Here is a 20,482-nt window from a genome sequence, read left to right as displayed (position 1 = left end):
GAAATCATGCGGCTTTTGATGAATAATCATAGAACTCTCAAATAGTTGACGAAATTGCTTTTCACTTTGTGTGTTCTCTCAATGAATTTTGTCCTTAAACAAGTAGTTTTTATTTTTGTTTAAGAATCTTTTACACAGTAGAACGGAATATTACAAAGATTAGCACTCTTGCTCGTCAAAAATGGTTCCTTGGTTAGAGTCATGATAAAGTTTCATTCAATCATAATTATTTTATTTTATATTGTATTTTATAATCAATTGTGTAATACACTGTTAGAATATTCTCGGTAAAAATGGTTAAATATCAATTTATTTAGTTTTTATTTTACCATATTTAACCAAAACAATCAAATAACTATAAAAAAGATGATATTCAAATGTTAAATACGAGAAAACATTTTATTGCTTGTTTTTATCTAAAACGGTTAAACAACCACAATTCTATCTGGGCCAACTAGACTCACCTCATGAAACCATTTTTCCCCTTGCAGCTAGGTGCATATTGTAGCTGAAATATATTGTGCATATTGTAGCATATTGATCGGTCGATCTCATGACTGTCAGGACAAGGAATCCCAGCAAGGTTAGAATCCCAGCTATGATACCACAATATTTCTTCCTTTCCTTCAAAGCATGAAAGGTTTCTAGTATGGAGCCTCCCTGGCAGAGCGGTATTGCCCGCCAAACGCTCTGTTAAGCGTGGAGGTGGTGGGTTCGAATCCCGCCGTAACCCTGGATGTATTCTTTGTGATGTCCTTCTCTGTATTGTGCTATCTGTTCTTCTACTTGACAAAGGTTTATAAGCCTTAATTGAGCACACAAGCCTGCAAATGTATGTTGTACCAATAAGCAATAAACAAGTTTCTAGTATCCTGTAATCTTCAATTGATGCCCTTAGACTATTAGAATACGAATTTATTATTCACGTATAAATAGCTCGGTTCCCACACAGCTCCAATGTCCGTTTAAACCTTACGTCTATGATATAGAAACTATGCTAGTTATAAATGGTTTCAAAACCGTATAGTTTTATATTCATGGTTTTTAACTGTACCAGCTCTTTAAATAGTTTCAAAACCGTAACGGTAAAGAAATGTTCCTAACTATAAACTTTATGAAAAATCGTATGGACAGACTGCTGCTTGTTATTTATTTACAGTTATTTCAGAATGAAAATTCCAACAGTGTAGATATGGAGTATTAAGCATAACGCATTTGACTTTATTTGTATTCTAAAAGAAGTTAAGATAATGATCTCCACACTTTGGCGAAATTTTCGCTTACAAAATGAACGAAGTCTTAAGTTTTCAATTTTTACAGTACATAACTTTAATATTGACCACCTGAAATATCGAAGAAAGAACAGATACCCCCCAAGAACCATATANTAAATATATATATATATATATATATTCTCTCTGATTCTCAATCATACTTTCCAAAAATGTATGTTTAAAAATATCTTCGCTTTTATCTTCAAATTCCGTATTATTACTTTTATATAACGTTAAAATATACTTTTACTTATCTCTTTTTTTACTTTGCTTTCTTCGGAAATCGAAAACAAAAATCGGTGTCGGGTTTTCCAAAAAAAAAAAAAAAAAACATGACAATATTTTGTAGTTGCTGTAATATGTGAATGAAGGGTCAAATGCTACTAGAAATCGATTATCAGTTTCAAATCTTTCTGTTGAGGAAACGATGTTTGATATTTTTTTAGGAAATAGTTTGTTAGAAGCTCTTTATTTTGTATAAGGTTGGGCCTTTTTTAAACATTTTTTAGTCTGCTTCATTTAATCTTGACATATTTAAAAAACTTAAATTTTTAAGCCTTCTCTTTCACATTTCTATCAAATTTCTAAGACCTCTTTTAATTTAGATATTTACTTTCTGAAATATTTTAAAGTATCATATATCAAAGTTGGAGACATGATGGAATAGTGGTTAAGACGTTGATACACTATACAGGACCGAAGTTCTATACCCGATGGCGGTTTGAAGAATACACATTCTTAGATCAATGGATATCAATGGGTCAATGGCAGTTCAGATTGTCTGAATAAGTAGAATATGACCAATAGACAATGCTGTCAACATTTTGAGCAGGTCTTGAACCTGTGACACCTTAACTTTTATAATCACGTTGCCAAAATCCGGCTATTGTTGGAATGCTTTTTTTTTACATCTTAGTTATAATTTACAATAATCCTTGTTATATTTCACTGTAAAAATAATTCATCGATGTTCCAGGAAGAAAATTTCAACTAATATGCCTAATTTATATCAGCAACATTACTGGCCAAAAACAGGAAACTTCTTAATTCAGAAACCTTCCTACTTCCTGTCCATAAACTTTCTGAAAAATAAACCAAAAACTTAATAAATAAAGTATTAATAAATCTTCCCGATAAAAGCCAGAAATGTTTCTGTATTAAATGAGCAATTTCGGGTTATGGCTAAGTTTCTTCCGTAAAATTAGGCTTAGTTGATTAAGTGGCGCCATCTAGCACACGCTGTAGAAAAGGATTTATCAAAGTCAAGCGGTCAAAACAAATCCAAAGCAAATATATTCGAATTTTAAATACCCATATATTCATCTGATTTTTGAGGAAAATTCAGTCTCAAGAGAGAGAGAGAGAGATGTTCGTTGGCTGGATACAAACCATGGATCTTTAGGTTCTTAATGGGATGCTTCCATAGTTGCCTGTCCCGCAGTGGACTGATCGTTAAGACACGGCTTCCAGCTGACCACCGAAGTCAAGCATCACTGACTGTGGTCAGTGTGCGGGTGGGTGACTACTTGGATCAGTCTGCGTAGGGACCGAGGGTGTGCGGTATAGGCCCCCATTAAACTGTTCTACCGTGAAGTGCTCGACTTCGCGTGCAGATCGTCGGGTTACCGAAGCGGAAGTGCCATCCCCTCTGCTGAGGATCAAAATTGCGATGGCATGTCTTTGGATCATCCTTAGGGATGTTTCCCAGACCGTCGCCAATAGCCCATTGGCAGCTCTAGTGCGACGTAAATGAACTACTACAACAACAACATAGTTGTCCTGGGAAGCTTCATATATTCCATTCGTATGAAAGTTTGTAAGATATGGCAACCTATGTAAAAAGTGAAATTAAAATTTGCCGTTCTCCTGACTGAGCTATAGGGGCCATTTTCCAAATTGCAACCTGTTGTACCATTGAAAATGGAAGTTGATATGTCATGATTTTACATTGCTGTGGCCACTATATAAAGCTTCCTATTTCTACCTCGACGGGGCCGTACAACTATGGGGATTAGAAAATTCTACTACATTCCACAGTACTTGGGTTCGAATTTCGCCGCCAGCCAACGGACATCTCTCGATCACTTTTCTAAATACGCATAACTTTTCAGAATATGCATTTTGCTCGAAAATGAGTATCTCGAATAAATGGGGTTTAAATTCTTCTATGATTTGTTTTGGAGCAATTTTGACACTATTTTGCTCAATTCTGAAAAACCCTATTTTAGAGTGCAATAATGTGCTTGAGTTTGTGATAGCAATAAATTTGGTGGAGATGAGCAAGACTGTGGCACTGCCTTCTAGAAATGAAAGAATTGTGAGATTTTGTTGTCCTGGTTCACCAATTAAAGAGAGTATGAACTTCTCATATGTATATAAGGAATGTAGGAAATGTGTTTGGGAGTTGAACCCCTTATGATCCAGGCTAATAAGTTCAATCCTCTCAGCTAAAGTATATAGCCTGTTTGGAAATTTAATTAATTGGCATAAGAGTCCATAGAATTTAGGAAAATGAAATTGCTTAGCTATCTCTAGTTTAATTATTAATGTGTTAAACTATAATATAAAATTCAAATAATGAATAATTTCTTAAATTTATAGATTGATTACATTCAAAATCATCTTGATTATTTTTACTAGGTACATTTATTATAAAATTTCTGCGATTTATGGTTTTGTATTTGAGAATATGCTTGATACACCTTAGGAGAGTGTAGCGTATCTACCACTACAAAATTACAACTACAATTCACTAGTATATAAGACATGTTAACTCTACTCTATGTTGAGGTACCTTTTCATAGATGACGGTTGGCATTGTCGGTAACTCCACTCCCCACATTGGTGACCTTCGGACGTGATGTGAACACGTCTACGTTGGCAGTAACGCCCACTTCGATATGAACACGCCTATCTAGACAGTAACGCCCACTTCAATCGGGAAGCGCCTACTTCGATGGATGGTCCGCATTGAACAGTTGACTTGCTACTTGTGACTGCGACATTATCCACCTCCTTGCACTGTTGTTACTCAGTCTAGTTTCGATCACACACAACGTCAACCTGCATACACCCGACTGCTAAAGGCAACACAGGAGCGACTACGACCATGATCCTAATACAGCTCTCGTGACTAATGTTCAAAACCAGGTGACCTTGATCCAGCTCTCCCGATCTGTCGCAAATATAGCAACTAGTGGTATCCATGTATCGAATTCTATCACAGCTATAATTCTTGTGGGGGAGTACTGTAGCATATCTACCACTACAAAATTACAACTACTATTCACTAGTATATAAGACATTTTAAATCGACTCTATGTTGGGGTAACTTTTCATAGATGAAGGTTGACATTGTCGATAATTACTCTCCCCACAGAGAGTTTTATTACATTGATAGAGTTTAAAGAAAAATACACACCGTTAAATGTTTTTCATACCATTAAATTCTACCGACAAAAAAACATTAACTCTCACGTGCCTAAATATTACAGAATATATTATCAAATGCCATAGATGCATTAAATAATTTTATTTATACGCGACAATGGTATTTTGACAATGCGGTAAATAAATCATGTTAATTACATACATATTTATAATACTGTAATATTTTCGAACATGACATATAATTGATACTGAAAGTTATGAAAATTTTTGCTCTACAGAAAGCCTGCTTTTTTGAGTAATCCTTAGGATATTTTTTTTTTTTGCATTTTTCCTCTTATTTGCAACAGTTTTAGTATATAACAATCTTTAATCATCTTAGAAGCACTGCAGAAACTCGGGATCACTCAATGAGGGGTCCTAGGTTTGAATCCCAGCGTTGGCTGGTCGATATGAATTCTGCTTTCGGCTCACACTAATTACAGTGCAAACATAAAATATCCTCAGTGGTATACGTATCATGGGTTAGAATTTCCTTGAGGTCGAGCTAATCATGGTAGAGTTTCGTGGTTTTCCTCTCCATGTAACGCAAATGCGGGTTAGTTCTATCAAAAGGTCCTACACGCAAGCTAGTTTATCGTAATCCTAGATCCAGAAGTTCTCCCGTCTTCTAAGTTGGGTTTGAAATAACAAGGCTACGGAGTTGAACATTGATAGTCGTAAACTCAGAATTAGGTCAGTTATTCAACACCGCTAATAAAATAAAATCATCTAAGAGTACTTAATCCCATTAACATTTGGCGCAGTGTTGCCAACGTAGACTTTTGAGCTGCTTAAAATCTTTTTAAGTAGTAATTAACAGATAAAAGGATAAGTATGATTAATTCATGATCACAGATTTTAAAAATGACAATTAAAATACAATACTTCTTCTCCTCCGTCAAAAATAAACTAAAATAGTAAAGCGATTTAGTTTTGTTTATACAACACTTCATTGAAATTTTATCTTCAAACTTATTAATGGAAGAATGCACTTCGGAAAGAAAAAATATTTACAGAAATATTTTCTACGCATAACCAAGTTGCCCACAGGAGTTTAATAAAATATGAAAATAGCTCTATAGAAAATGAAGTACCCAAAAATGTGTAAAAGTATAATCCAAGTAAAGATAAGTGTGACAAAAGAAAAACATAATGGATAAATCACATCCTTTTGGAGAGGCGACTAAAATATTTTATGATATGAACAACTTTAGTAAATACACACAACAATGAATAACTCTGGAACAAAGTATCCCAAGTGAATGATAAAATGCGGTGATCCGTAACAATGTAAGCGATACAAAAGTGCCTATTTTTCTGGCTAACTTCCCAAGAGTAAATGGTCAGTTAGTAGAAAAATAATATATTAAAATGAAAACAGCTGCAAGAATTGTTATTTCTGAAAAAAAATTTACCATACTGATGTGTAATTGATGCAATATCGAGCGATTTTCAAGGTATTTGTATTATCTACCGTTAAATGTTTGTAACAACAAAAAAGAAATAAAGAAAAAACATCTAGGAAACGGAAATCAAAAATTTACGTACGAAGACGTACTAAGTACTTAAGAAACCTCTTCTCTCAGAGAAACTAAATTTTAAATCATCGATGATATTTTACCTGATTATTTTGTCATGATAATCAACTGATATTTAATAATTCTTTAAATGGAAGGTTATGCTTATTTCCGTCTTCATGAAAAACACTAATAATGACTATGGAATAGGCGTACTAATGGAAACTTGATTAGAGTGATGAAATATATGTCATATGATATATTATTTTTCTCATAATTGAGAGATAAAATTAGTTCAACCGATGTAAAAAGCCTTATAAAACTAAATACATTCTTATTAGCGCTTTTTTTTCGGATAGCGCAAATTAAAAACGCGAAATGTGATCTTGGAAAGGAAACATGAACGAAATATTGATAAGATTAATGGAATATGCTTCGCGTGACATATTAATCTTCTTAACAATTGTTGAATCAAAATCAATTATATTGTATACAATGAATTTCAAAATTGAATACATGCTTAATGTCGTATTAGGAAGCTTTACATTTAGACGAATAGAAAATTGATAGGAGTGAGGAAATACGTGTCATGTGCTATAGTATTTTCTCCATAAAAAAGTCATACTGAATTATAAAGACTTTTATAATGGAATATACCGCCTAATATTTCACTTCTAAAAAATGTTTCAATTTCGAACAATAATAAATTAAGTGGACAAAATTAAGAAATGGAAAGCATTTTCGCACATTTCTATGACGCTATTTCTGGACGGTTATTGAGATGGAGGGAACCTGATACCATCTCAGCAACATTATCGAAAGGGACCATTATGCTCGTGGAGGACTCATGGTTTGGGCAGGGATCATGCAAGATACCCGCACACCGCTCCATGTGTTTGACAATGGTTCCGTGAATGCCCAGATGCACAGGTAGGAGGTCCTAGAGCCCTATGTGCGTCTTTTCAAGGGCGCTGTTGGCCCTGAGTTCATTTTTATGGACGACAATGCGCGATCACATAGGTTCTCGTGGTTGATGAGTATCTGGAAAGCGAGGATATTCAACGAATGGATAGGCGATCCAAATCCTATTGCGATGAGCAAACCTCCCCCCAGAACCATTCTGTAGTTAAAAATTGCTCTGGTGGAAGAATGGGAGGATCTTCCACAAGCCCTCCTTAACTCCCTTATTAACAGCATGCATACTCGTTGTGCATGCTGTCTGTCTGTCAGGGGTGACCATACACCAGAGGCAACACACACTGTACAAGCCTCACTTTTATTGTCATCTTTTATCCTTAAGTTCAGACTACATTGGATTTATTGGCAATAGGTCTTGCAGTGAATGGCACTTTCATTTTTGTTTTGCATACTTTTTTATCATGGAATAAGCTATATCCATACCAAATTTCATTTATTTATATTCAGTATTTTTTGAGATATTTGGGAAAATTTCTTCCATCTCTAAATTTTGTCGACCAGTGTATCTACAACATGTGGTAACTGATTATAATACGGTGAAAGTTTGCTGAAATCGTAATGAGGTTGAAATTGAACAACATTTTTATTCAAGTTAAACTGTAGTATCATTTAATAAAGTTTAGGAAGATTTGAAATCATCAAAGGTGCTTAATCGAAAAAACTTGCATCTAAGAGACTCCGATGACAAAATAACTCGCTTGGCCTGCTGTTCCTAGTTTTTTTCCTGGCTTGCTTAGTATAGGATGGAGAATTAGATAAGAGTAAACAATAAAAGAAAATTTATCTTTGAATATAGTACAGTGTTTAGGTAAATCTTTTAAGATATTTCTGTATCTTTTTAAAGATATATGTATTGGGTTGCTCGAAAAATAATTTCTTTTTTCTACCCAACAGAGGACTTAATAATATTTTTTCACAGCCACCTTCTCACTTCAGCCGCATAATCATTATATATTTTGACAAATGATATAGCAACGTTTGCTTGTGAAAAAGTTCGATTGATTCTACGGTGTAGAGAAACGCAGAATTTTCGGCATATTTTATTTTTTATTATCGAAATGGAAACAATACCGTTCAGGCAAGAAAAAAATTAGCCGATGTATATGAAGAAGATGTATTGGCAATACGAAAGAGCTAAAACTGGTTTGAAAAATTTCGATTAAGAGTCAGAAAGGTGTATCACGACCACGCCAGTTAAACCCAATGAAAACACAATAAAAGCCTTAATGAATACAAACCGGTGAACAGGAGTTCCTTGATTTTTCGAATTGGACCGTTTATGATCATTTAAAAAGCCTGAAGTTATAATCTCAAGGCGCGACATGTGTGTTTCTCATGTTCTTACGAGAAGAAATTTTTGTCGTCACGCTGACGTCTGTGATTTGCTTCTCAAACGTTAAGAAAATTTTCCATTTTTGAAGCGCATCATCACTAGGGACAAGAAAAGGGTTGTCTACAATGTTCCAGTCTCTACAAAAATTTTTAGTCTGTAAATCCAGTACTTCAATCAAGAAGGTCAAAAATCACAAAGATCAGTTTTTTGCCAGAAAGGAACAAAAATTTTATGCTCGTAGAATCCTACTACTGCCATAAAGATGGCAAAAAGTATTGGACCAGAATGAACAATATATGATTTAATAAAATATTTATTCACTGTAAGAAAATCGACTTTCATTTCCAGAAAAAAAAGGTACTTTCAAAACAATCCAATATAAGCAGCCAAAATCTTAAAGAAGTTGTAACAGGTTGAGGTTTTTTGCACACTGTTGTATTGAATAAATCGCCTGATATAGCTATCTTCGCTCTCTACGTTCCTTCAACTGACTTCAAACCACGCCCGCCAGGATTTTTCTGCATTACTTTATCCACCATATGAGATATAGTAAAATAGCATGTGATATTTATAAAAAAAAAGTCCTTTCCAGATTGCATTTTAGTCATCGAATATTGAGCAACAAAATTTTCTTTTTAATGCTTAGGTCCTGGAAGCATTATACTCATCTTAGCTGGTAGCGCATTCCTATAACTGAACATTATCTGTGCATATCCTATTTCATGCAAATTGTAATTTCATACTATTGAAACTACATTTGTAATGAAAATTATTTCATTTAGAAAAAATATATTTTAGAGAAGATGCAAATAAAAGTAAATTGTTAAATACAATAATCAACAAAAGTTTCTTATTTAAGTTTTGCAAATAGGATGACATTTTCCGCTAACGGATTCTCTTAAAATATGCAGAATACTTATAAATCAGTTCTGTAATTATTCAGAAACACAGCTAACTTCTGAAAGGAATCATTTATTGCTACGCTCATATGTTGTTTGGAATAATACATGAGGTGAGTTAGAGAATCATTTAATTAATGACTTCACGGCTTTACACTCAAGTGATTTATAACTTATATTTAATGTATGCTCAAATTTTTGGTTATATTATTGCTATTTCGGAAATAAATTTGAGAAACGGTATGATTGAAAACTTTTGCGCAGCATGGAGAAAAAAAGTCTGGTAAAATTACTGATCGTATTAACATTCCTGGTAAAATAAATTCATGATTTTGGTAATCGAAACCAAAGTGTACGGTATTTAAGCAATTCTTTTTGTGATTTTTCCGTTCATATAGTAACAGTTTACCTAAAATTTTGGTTTTTAAAATTATAGTTCTTATTAGTACATATTTTAGTAAAATATATAAAACTGAAAAGTAAATTTAATTGAATAAAATGGTATAAAATAGCATGGCATAAAAAATTTATTTATACCATGCTCTAAGGATCACGATAAAAATTACCAAATTTTACCGCATTTACTAAATCCTATCACATATTATGAAATTATATTTTATTGTTAATTTTATCAAAATCATTACCAAGTTAAATTAAAAATTACCGAGTTTTTTTGTTTTCCCATAGAGTCAAAAACACTGTAAATTTTTCCGTATTCTGGTAGTTCTGGTAGTTCGCAATGTGAATTAAATTAAACTATTTTCATTTAATTTGTTTAAAAAATACTTTTTTAAATTAAATCATTAATGTCATAACGATCACAAAATATTTAAATATAAATTATGATTTTTGTTATTTTTTTTATTTTTATTCTTATTTGTGTTTTGTTTTCCTTGAAACTATAACGTGGCGCAAAACATATTGAGGCAAAATTTGAATTTATAAGCAAAGCATCTCGCATTTGTGTCGAATATGTATAAATTTGCGTGATAATTTATTTTGAAATAAGTAACATCTAAAATTATTCTCTTCGTTATTTTTGCTTCTGTTACTAATAAAGCAATTATCTCACTTTCAAGAACAACATCTAAGCTATCCCTTGACACTTTAACAGAAAATCTGATTAGCTGAATAGAAGGAAAAACCACTATGAGAAAATTTCCAATAGTTGTAACTAGTTAGAGTAATGCAAAGAAACAGAAATCAAGAAAACTATTTACTTACAGAATGACAAGTTTAACTTGAACAAATTTCAAAAACAAATATTTTTATCTACCACTACAGTTTTAAGTTGTTTTATGTTAAGTGTTGATCCCCGCAAATATCCAAACATACTAATGAAAGTTGATGTCTTATTCATGATGTTCAAATTCAATACATTTTACTTCGTTATGTACAATGTTATGTTCAAGATGTCATTAAATGTTCATAGTTGTTATGATCAACTTTGTAATGTTTAAATTCAATAAATTATAAATAATCTTACTTCAAAAACTTATAAATCAAATATCTTAATAAGCAACCACTAAAATAGTGAAAAACTTAAAATATAAAAAACTTCAAAAATTAAAATTTTATGCAGTGACATATAAATGCCCATTATATGCGGAACCATGGAAAAATGCTCCTTCGACCCATGTAATAATCAGGTCTTGTTTTAAACCAAAGATTTTGGCGTAAATAAAACTCGAAAATAATTTAAAATAATCATTCAAAAAATTTATTTTAAATATTTTTAATTTCTAGAATACAATGAATAAAAAACCAAACTATTTCAATCCTGTGGAATTTACTTTTAAAACTTTTACCTTAAATAATACATTTTTAAAACTAGAAATGAACTTAATATTTTTTTTCATCTGAATTTTTTATTAGATTTTAAACAATTGAATTATTACTGAGAGTAGATATAGTAAAAAAAATTATTGATAGTGACGACAAAAACAAATTAATAATAAATTAAAGTCTCTTAAAACATTTTTAAAAAGGAAAATAAAGACATTTCTTTTATAGAAGAGTAAAAAACTTGTTCATGCATCATTGCGGCCAAATTTTCTGAGCAATTATCCTAAGATATATAGGATTACTTAAAGTAATCATAACTTTATACATTTTGGAAGAGAGATAAAGAAAAGTAAAAAAAAAAGAAAATGGAATTCATATAAAATAATCCAATAATTTCGATGATGACCTTATTCACTTTCAATTTATTAGCCAGTAAAGTCCTTATTCCGGCACTTTCTTTGGGCAATATTTCATCGACACTAATAATTGATTTGATAAAAAGAAATAAGTATCACGCTCGAAAAAGTTCTTAAGTAATTTCCGGAGATAAGAGGTTTCTTTTAATTTTTTATTGGAAGTTTTAAATTGAATATTTTTCATATAAATAAATTAATATTTGATAAAACAATATTTTAAGAAGTTAAAAAGAAGATCTTATCCTTCAGTATACTACTTTTTAATGTCAAAACTTTGTCTAGTTTGAAACACTTGGATAATAAAGATTCGCTGGTTAAGAAATTAAGAAAGACAAAAATCATGACTGTATTGTATAAATATGCACTCATTGGCATAAAACTTAACGCACCTAGAAAAAGTTAACAAAATTAAACAAAATTTAACATAAAGTTGCTTAATTCATACCACTTTTCAATATTTATCAGTCACAAATCTCTGACAATTACGTTTGAAACATTTTAATGGTAAAATATAGTTAAACAGCTACTTATGTTATTTTTTTGGTGAAAGTATTTTTGCAGTAAGTACTAAAAATTATTTTTTTTTGCAAGTTTTGCAAGTGCTATGGTTTAGGAAACCAAATGCTTAATGTCTACTACCAGCTCCCTAAATCGTATCGACCTAGAAAATTTGAGAAAGTGACTGAAAATATAAGTAGAGAATAAGTAATCCAAAACAAGTATTTAGTATTATAATGTAAAATATAGCCCTACATTTTCTGAACTGTTACGAGTTCAATAAATGGTATTATAAGTCAAAAATGTTGCCATAAAATATAACAGACTGTTACTACAAAACTCAATTAGGACTTTTACTTGGAATTAAAAACATAATTAATTATTAAAACAATCTCTCATGAGACAAATAATTAGGTTCAATGTTGGATGGGTGTTTAGTTTGGTTATATTTTAGGTACAACATACAAAACTTTTTTTAAACTTTTGGTAGGCACATTTCTTACAAACCCAAGTTAAACATTGCACCATATCTTCAAGTGAATGAATCTTACATACAAAGCAAACCACTAGCTTTTAAATCAAGTACTATCTAACCACTTCAGTTTCTTGGGATTATTTATTTAATACATGTAACTTATTTCAATTTTTTTCTTCAAGGAGCTGTTTTCATAGATATTAGTTTACTGTTTTCTGTTTTTTTTAACCTGATTCTGAGGGTTTTTGCTCTAACTTCTTTAATTTTACATTCATCTCCATCTCTTTAACTTTTTCTTGGCGAGTTTAAGTTAAATCTATAGTTCCAATTTATTTTTAGAAAGACTACTTGTTAAAACTGCAGCTCTTAGTGGTTTAAAAGCAACTTTTTTTCTTTTTTGCTATTGGAGTCATAGAAATTGATTTTTTACTGCACCTTTGGTGCAGAGGAAAGCATTGAAGCAGATTAGTCTGTTAAATGCCTACCTAACATATGATTACTCGCATCACCAAGAAGCTTATCACTTGGATCCGATTGATTCGTCTCCATGTTTATAATTTCAGTTGGTGAAAAGCCAGTTTCATTAAAATTGGAGGATCAAAGGGCCACACACATAAACACTCAAATCCTTGAACAGAATTTTCAATTATTGCTGCCCATTGTAGGCTTCGGTCACTCGATTCAGCTGTTGCTGCTATATAATAATCAGGCCTGTATAACTTCGTACCCACTTTTCAACTGCTTAAATAAACTATAGCTTATTTAAGCTGTTGAAAAATGAATGGGAGTAAATGGGTTGAAAAATGAATGGGAATAAAGATGCGTCGTGTGTCCTGGTAGTTGTAACGTAATTAATGCAGCACTCTTTGCCAACTCTAAAGCATCTGGAAGCTTTTGAATGTATAATAACCATCCAAAAGAATCATTCATTTCAAATAACCATCCAAAAGAAGTAGAACTTGTACTATACAAGGACAGGTAGGCAAACTTGCATGTCATTAAATGAGTAAGAAAAAGTGCTATCTGATTTCATGAATTTATAATCGTGTGAAAATGGTATGACTTTTTTATTGTTCGCCAAAGTGTTGGAATAAATTTAACTGATACTAAAAGATATTAAACTTATATGGCAGTTGTGGATCTTGGAATCGGCAACTACGTCACTTTTAAAACAAAGCATTATTCCTAGTCTTAAGGAATAGTTAGCAACCTAATGAACAAGTAGAACATAACAGAATAAGTTGTTTAACAATTATCTGGTGCATTTCATAGTTTGCACATAACATTAGATCTGCTATATCCTTACGCAGGATACTCAGAAATGACATTGAAAATTTGTAAAACCAATAAACTTAAATAAAAACTTAAAGCGTGTACACAACGACTTGATTCTTCTGTCTAGATCTCTGGGTGAAAAAAACTTTCTAATTTATCCCCTTGGGCATTCTGCCCTCATTAATTTTCGAGGCGATTGACGAACGATTACGATTGAGGAGAGAGGTACAATTCAGGTAACTTTCCTCTACGTAATTACATCATTGACATAAGTAAATGATTAAAAAATCAAAGCAAATGGTCACTTATTGTAGGAAAAAATACAAATGAATGGAGGTTTTAGTACCTTCTTGGGCCACCTCTAGCGCGAATACAGGATGCAATACGGTCAGACATTGAAGCATACAAGTCCCTTATTATGTCCTGCTGAATATCGTCCATGTGGCGGAGGTATTTCTGTGACACTCTTGCTGTGTGAGACTGAGAATTGCTTATTAAAAGATGGTTCTCTGGAGCTAGACCATGAGCTGCAACACATTTGGCTGAAATATGTCACGAACACAGACAACAAGGATGACACAGGAATCTCTCCGCTGCTTTACCATCCTTCCACGGCCTGCTAGATAACATTAGAAACCGAATGATCCCTAGATTTGTTTTTATACCAACTGTGGAACGAGGTGCCGCAAAGACGCCATCAGGGACACTTGTATGCCTCAATGTCCACCTGTATCCCATCCTGCATTCGCGTTATAGGTGGCCCAAAAGTACACTAAAACCTCATTCATTTGTATTTTTTTCTTCTAATAAATAAGTATTTTGCTTTAATTTTTAAATCACTTACTTATCACTTACGTTATGTTTACTTATGCAAAATTTTATTTCATTCTGACAATTTTTTCTAGGTGCGCTAAATTTATGGAAATAAATGTATCAATATTTATTAAATATTTTGAAGAGTTTCAATACCCTTATCTCTTAATAAATTAAGATATTACAACATTTTGAAATGCGAGAACATAGCCTATTTCTGTACTTGGTATATTTGGATAATAAAGATTTTCTGGTTAATAAGAAATGATTAAAAAGAAAAAGCCATATAAAAATATGTATAAAGTAATCCTGATTAATACTACAAAATTCAGAATAAATAAATTTTTTAATACTGTGATTAAGGTATCCTTGGTGTCGACACAAGTTTTTTGAAAACAGCCTTAATTATGATTATAATTTTAGTTTTTGTAAGTAGAGGTCCTAAAATTATAAATCTGAAGTAAACTTCACAAATTTTAAAAATATTTTTCGCAAAATAAGGGAAAATTTGAACATATATATAATATATAGACTATAAAAAGAAAGCGAAATTTTCGTAGAAATTGTCTATTTTCCCCCAGTTGGGAGCCTTAAGTATTTGCATCATTCCAACATCTTTTTTTTTTGCAATGCAGTATGCTTTAACCATGTATCAAAATTTAATGATTAAACAATTACCCAGCTCCACTTACACGAAAACTGAATTAGACTGAATTAAAAAAATTAGTTTTGGAACTATGCAAGGTGTAACTTAACTATATAATTAGAGCAGATGAGATTTTCGTGTTAAGAAATTAGACGCAGAAACTTTATTTCTTCGAAAAAATATTCTTTTTTTTTTTTTTACGAATTTGTATTTTTAACTGTTTTAACAGAGAGTGTAAGCATAATGGGGAAAATATGGTCTTATTATTATGGTCCTAAGTTACTTATTATTTCATTTAGTTTAAAAACAATTTTAAAATATTTAATTGTAAAGTACATAATTTCTGTATCATTTTTATCCACAGGTGTTAAAAAAAGGCAAAATCCGAATTTCGAATCAAAAAGAAACCAAGTTTCGAATTTCTTAATCAAAAAGTTCTTGGGAGAAAAAAAAGTTAAAAATGTGGCTTTTAAGTTTTTGCTTAAATTATCAGTAACTATTCGAACAATTTTGATCAAATTTTGTATTTAGTTTTGATTAATCACACAATTAAATTTTTTTTAATTTAAAAATTTTTATATTTGAAAATTAAAAAAATATTTGCTCACAATTAATTTAAGTAATAAAGTCTTGTTTGGCTTTGAGTTTCTATACACTATCTATAGTTCGAATTCCTAAATTTTAATAACAACAAACTGTTTCGTATTTATTAGTTGTGAAATGTGTTACGTTCATCAGAAGAAGTTCTTACTATATAATGTTTTTAAGATGTGTTCATCACGCTACTAATGTAATACGTAGTTCATCATTATTTAAAAAATATAACATTAGGATCATAAAGTCATTTATTTCATTTTTGAAAGAGTTGAAGGAGATGAGATGAGAAGTAGATGAGATGAAGGAGATGAGAGATCATTTTTTTCACTTTCAAAAGGACCGATTATTATTTTATTTATAGAAAAACAAGCATTTAAATTGTATTTTACAGATATTCTTTCCTTTTCTGTTTTATTTATCCAAACTAGTTAAATAATTTAATTTTGAAATGTTCTCTTTAGAATCAGCTGTTTCATAGCTGTTTAAACATCTTTTTATAAGATTCAGCATCGTTTTGTAATAGCTAACTTATAGTCAATATTTAATAGCATTATATATGTAATATTGCATTTAAAATACTATATCTATGATGTTATACTTTTAATTTTAGGTACATAGGAAGACGATTACAATTATATATTTATAATTTTGTTAACCATATAAAGTTCAAAATTATACATGTGCATGGTCAGAGATATCACAACACTTAAGTAAGTAAAATTTGAATAAAACACTTTCGTGTTTATAGAAATTGAGAAGAGGTTTAAAGGCCAAACTCCTCTTAAACTCTCACTAAATAAGCCAACTAAATTAATTCTCCCGAACTAATTTAGTTAGCTTACAATTTATTTCTCTTCCATCGACGTTAATTTGAATGTTACTCAGGTGTTTCATTTTCAGAATTTAGAAATCAGTTTCAATTAAATTCAATTAAATATACTGCTTATTTAAATATTCTGGTTACTATGGTATAAAAAAATTAATTGATTTAAAATAGAATAAATTATAAGTGAAACCTTAGCACTCGTAGAATTAAAATTTAAATTAACGACTTTCTCGTTTATTCAGTTGAAGAAAAATAAACCGATCTTTTTAAATTAAATTTTCTGGTTATTTAACCTACAATTCGTTTTTCTACGATTTAACTAAATATGTCTATGATGCTGTGCTCTGTATTTGAGGCCATTAGCAAAGGGGGGGAAGAAATGGGCTCTGCCCCACTTAACAGGGTCATTTGCCCCCCTTCCCGGATGATTTTTAAAATATTAACTTTTTCAAAAGAGTAATATATATATACAGGTTAATATATTATTTATATGTGTTAATATTGTTTATAATATTTAATGAGCAAATATAGATTAAAAATATAGATGAATAAATTTATCAAGTATCCTCCCCCATTTATGGTGGGCAATGTACAGCGAGATTTCCTTCCCTGAATACGGGTCCTCTGTATTTAAATATCATATGAAATTTATCGAAAAATCTTCCGCATACTGTAGGAATTACAATTAAATGATTTGAAATTATTTAGAATGTTACATGTATCGTAAAATTTTTAGTATTCAAGAAGCTAATAGTTTCTCATAAATATTTCAGCTTGTCATGATTTTAAAAATTAAACTTATCATTTTATCACTTTGAAGAGTTAAAGTTCTCATAGCATCTTACAGTGAAGAAAAATTAAAATATTATTGTGTCTCATGTTTTCTTAAATAAATAAATTTTGAGTTTAAGTTTCTAATATTGTACTTCATAAACAATCTTTGAATAAAACTATATTTTTATGTAAAAATAAATCAAATATCCGTTTATAAATATCCGTATATAAATCAAATATCCAAAGTTTGGAAAAGGAAGATATGAGTCAATATTAAATATAAATTTTTGAGCTTCAATTTTTAACATTCTGACACAAAATAATCATGTCAAAAAAATATTTTCGCTCGCAAATCAAAAGTTTGAATGAATTTAAATATCCTAAAAGGCAATAAAAAAAAGGTTCAGAAGGAATTAAAATTTAATTTTACGATTCTTATTTTTTCAAGATACATATCATCATCTTTTATCGTTATGGTAATTCAATAGTTTGAATAACAATGAAAATCGAAAGCGCAAATTATACCTCAAATAATTTCAATAGTAATTCATTAACAAGTGCATACTATTTAAAAATAACTGAATTTTTAAATCCACATAAGCTTAACAGAAATTCAAACTTCTATTACCAAATTTTTGTTAAATAAATAATTATTTTTTAAATTTTGTCAATTTTGTATTTCTTTTCAAATCGCATTTCTGTCAATAATTCATTTAAGCAAAACGCTTTTATCATTTGCATTATTAATTTATTTGTTTAAAATATGTATATTTTTCTAATCTTTTAGTTTAATCGAATATGCATAAAAAGCTGAAACTTAATCGAATATAAAAAAAAAAAGTTAAGACTCCTGAATTACGATTTTTTTTCTGGTGTATCCATAAGACGAAAACAACTCTCCTTACAACGAAACTAAACTAACTTCAAAACTTTTCCTTACCTTTTCAGGAACGGGAACTCCTGTTTCTCCAGAGAGATGAGCGCGTGATGAATTTACAGGACTCCGTTTCTCCTGAAATTGTCCTGTATTTCTAAATCCGCGCCATCTGGCGACAACAAGCTTTGTTTATGTTAAAAAAAAAAAAAAAAGAACGTAACATTTTGTTCGTAATTCAATCATGAGGCTGTAAGACTCAAAATCGATTGGAATGATTCGATCAGAAGGTTTAATCTGTTTTCGGAATCGCTTATTATCAAGAGTAATAATTTTGACGAGTTGCTAAGTATGGGGTTTTCGGGTAATAACGTCAAAGCATTCTGAGATTGCATTAACAAACAAAGCTTTTAGGGAGTTATAAAAGTTCTGCGCATTCATTACTGTAACACAAGAATGTTTTTCTCTGCCCTCGTTTATTGACTAAATCTTCTTAGTAAATGTACTCAGAAGTGGCTTTCATGTGATCCGATTCTATTCGTAACTTTCTAATAGCATCTGTTTAAGATCATATTTTAAAAGTTTTTCTAACAAGCTAAAATAGCATTTTTTTTTAATATTGGAGTATTGTAACATAAAAACTTTTTTAAATGATTTTTAAAAAAATCTTTTTCTTTATTTTGAGAGTATGTTTTGTTCGTTACGAACTTTTTGCTGTTTTCATCGTGATTAAATAAATTGGAATATTTACGGAAGAAGAAAATTTTTTCAAGTATATTTTTTTTAATTAATTACAAATGGCTTATGATCCGATTTTAAAAATTATTACAGCTAACAATAATAGGATTTTTTCAACACCGGAGTATTGTAACGTAAAAAAAAAACTTTTTGAACAATTTTAGAAAAGATCTTTTTTTATTTTGAGAGAATTTTTCATTTGTTACGAACTTTTTGCTTTCTTTTCTTCGTGATTAAATAAATTGGGAAATTTAAATCTATATATGAATTAGAAAAAAAATCCTCCATAAATTTTCCAATTAATTGGAAATGGTTCGTGAACATATTTTAAAAGTTTTTCATACAAATAACAATAGGATTTTTTAAATGTAAGAGTAGTGTAATGTAACAAGCGTTCAAAAGCATATTTTCATTTTGACTGACTATTTTGTTCATTACGAAAGTTTTCTGGCTTTAATCTTAATTAAATTATTTGAAAAATAGAAGGAAAAATTTCTTCCATTGAAACTAACTTTCTTAAAAAACTGTACTTTATTTTGGGATAGTACCCATTTTCATTACTAAAATTAAGCATGCTTTCATGCTTTGTAACTATCTCTTTTTTTTTATTGGCATAAGTGGCTTTCATGTAATTTGCCTTGGTTCAAAGCTCTCTAGTATCATCAATTAGTAACTACATTTTTAAAGTTTTTCTAAGAAATAATAATAAGATTTTTTAATATTAGAGAATTTTTTGACAACAAAATAATTCTCTTTTATATAAGACAGTATTTCGTTCGTTACGAATGTTTTGTTGTTTCATCTCGATTGAATGAATAGGGAAATTTATAGATGAAAAAAAAATTTCGTGTTTTGTAACTACATTTTTAAAACTTTATAAAAACTGCACTATATTTTGTCCCCCTTCTCACATTCATAGCAAAAAGAAAAGTACATTTTTTTACTGCTTTCTTTCTTGGTAAATGAAATCACAAGTCGTTTTCAAGTAATCAACCTTGATTCATAATTTTGTAATTATATCAGTTAAAACTGTACTTTAAAAATTTTCTAACAAACAAAAATAGGTTTTCTTAATATTAGAGTATTGCAAAAGTAAGGAACACAAATTTTTATTCCGAGAGAATATTTCGCTCGTCACGAACGTTTTGTCGCTTTTAAATTGATTAAATGAATCGGAAAATTTGCAGCTGAAAAAATATTTTACTTTAAAACTAAATGGTTATAAAACCTATGCTTTATTTTGTAATACCATTCATTCTTGTTCATTCCATTCATTCTTGTTCATTCCATTCATTTCTTGTTTCTTGGTAAATGTAGTCACAAGTGGTTTTCATG

General features: G+C 30.4%; 1 protein-coding gene across 1 annotated transcript in view; it reads right to left on the bottom strand.

The window, feature by feature from the left end:
* LOC107437522 (uncharacterized) overlaps positions 1-18,537 on the bottom strand; it is a 78,667-nt gene extending 60,130 nt beyond the window's left edge. The window contains exon 1 of the mRNA XM_071187967.1: positions 18,476-18,537. The gene's annotated coding sequence lies outside the window, so the exon portion shown is untranslated. The remainder of the gene's footprint in view (positions 1-18,475) is intronic.
* Between the last annotated feature and the right edge of the window lie 1,945 nt (positions 18,538-20,482).

The sequence above is a fragment of the Parasteatoda tepidariorum genome, chromosome X1 (genome assembly GCF_043381705.1).
Source record: "Parasteatoda tepidariorum isolate YZ-2023 chromosome X1, CAS_Ptep_4.0, whole genome shotgun sequence".
Lineage (NCBI taxonomy): Eukaryota > Metazoa > Arthropoda > Arachnida > Araneae > Theridiidae > Parasteatoda > Parasteatoda tepidariorum.
This window is presented reverse-complemented; position numbering and strand designations above follow the sequence as displayed.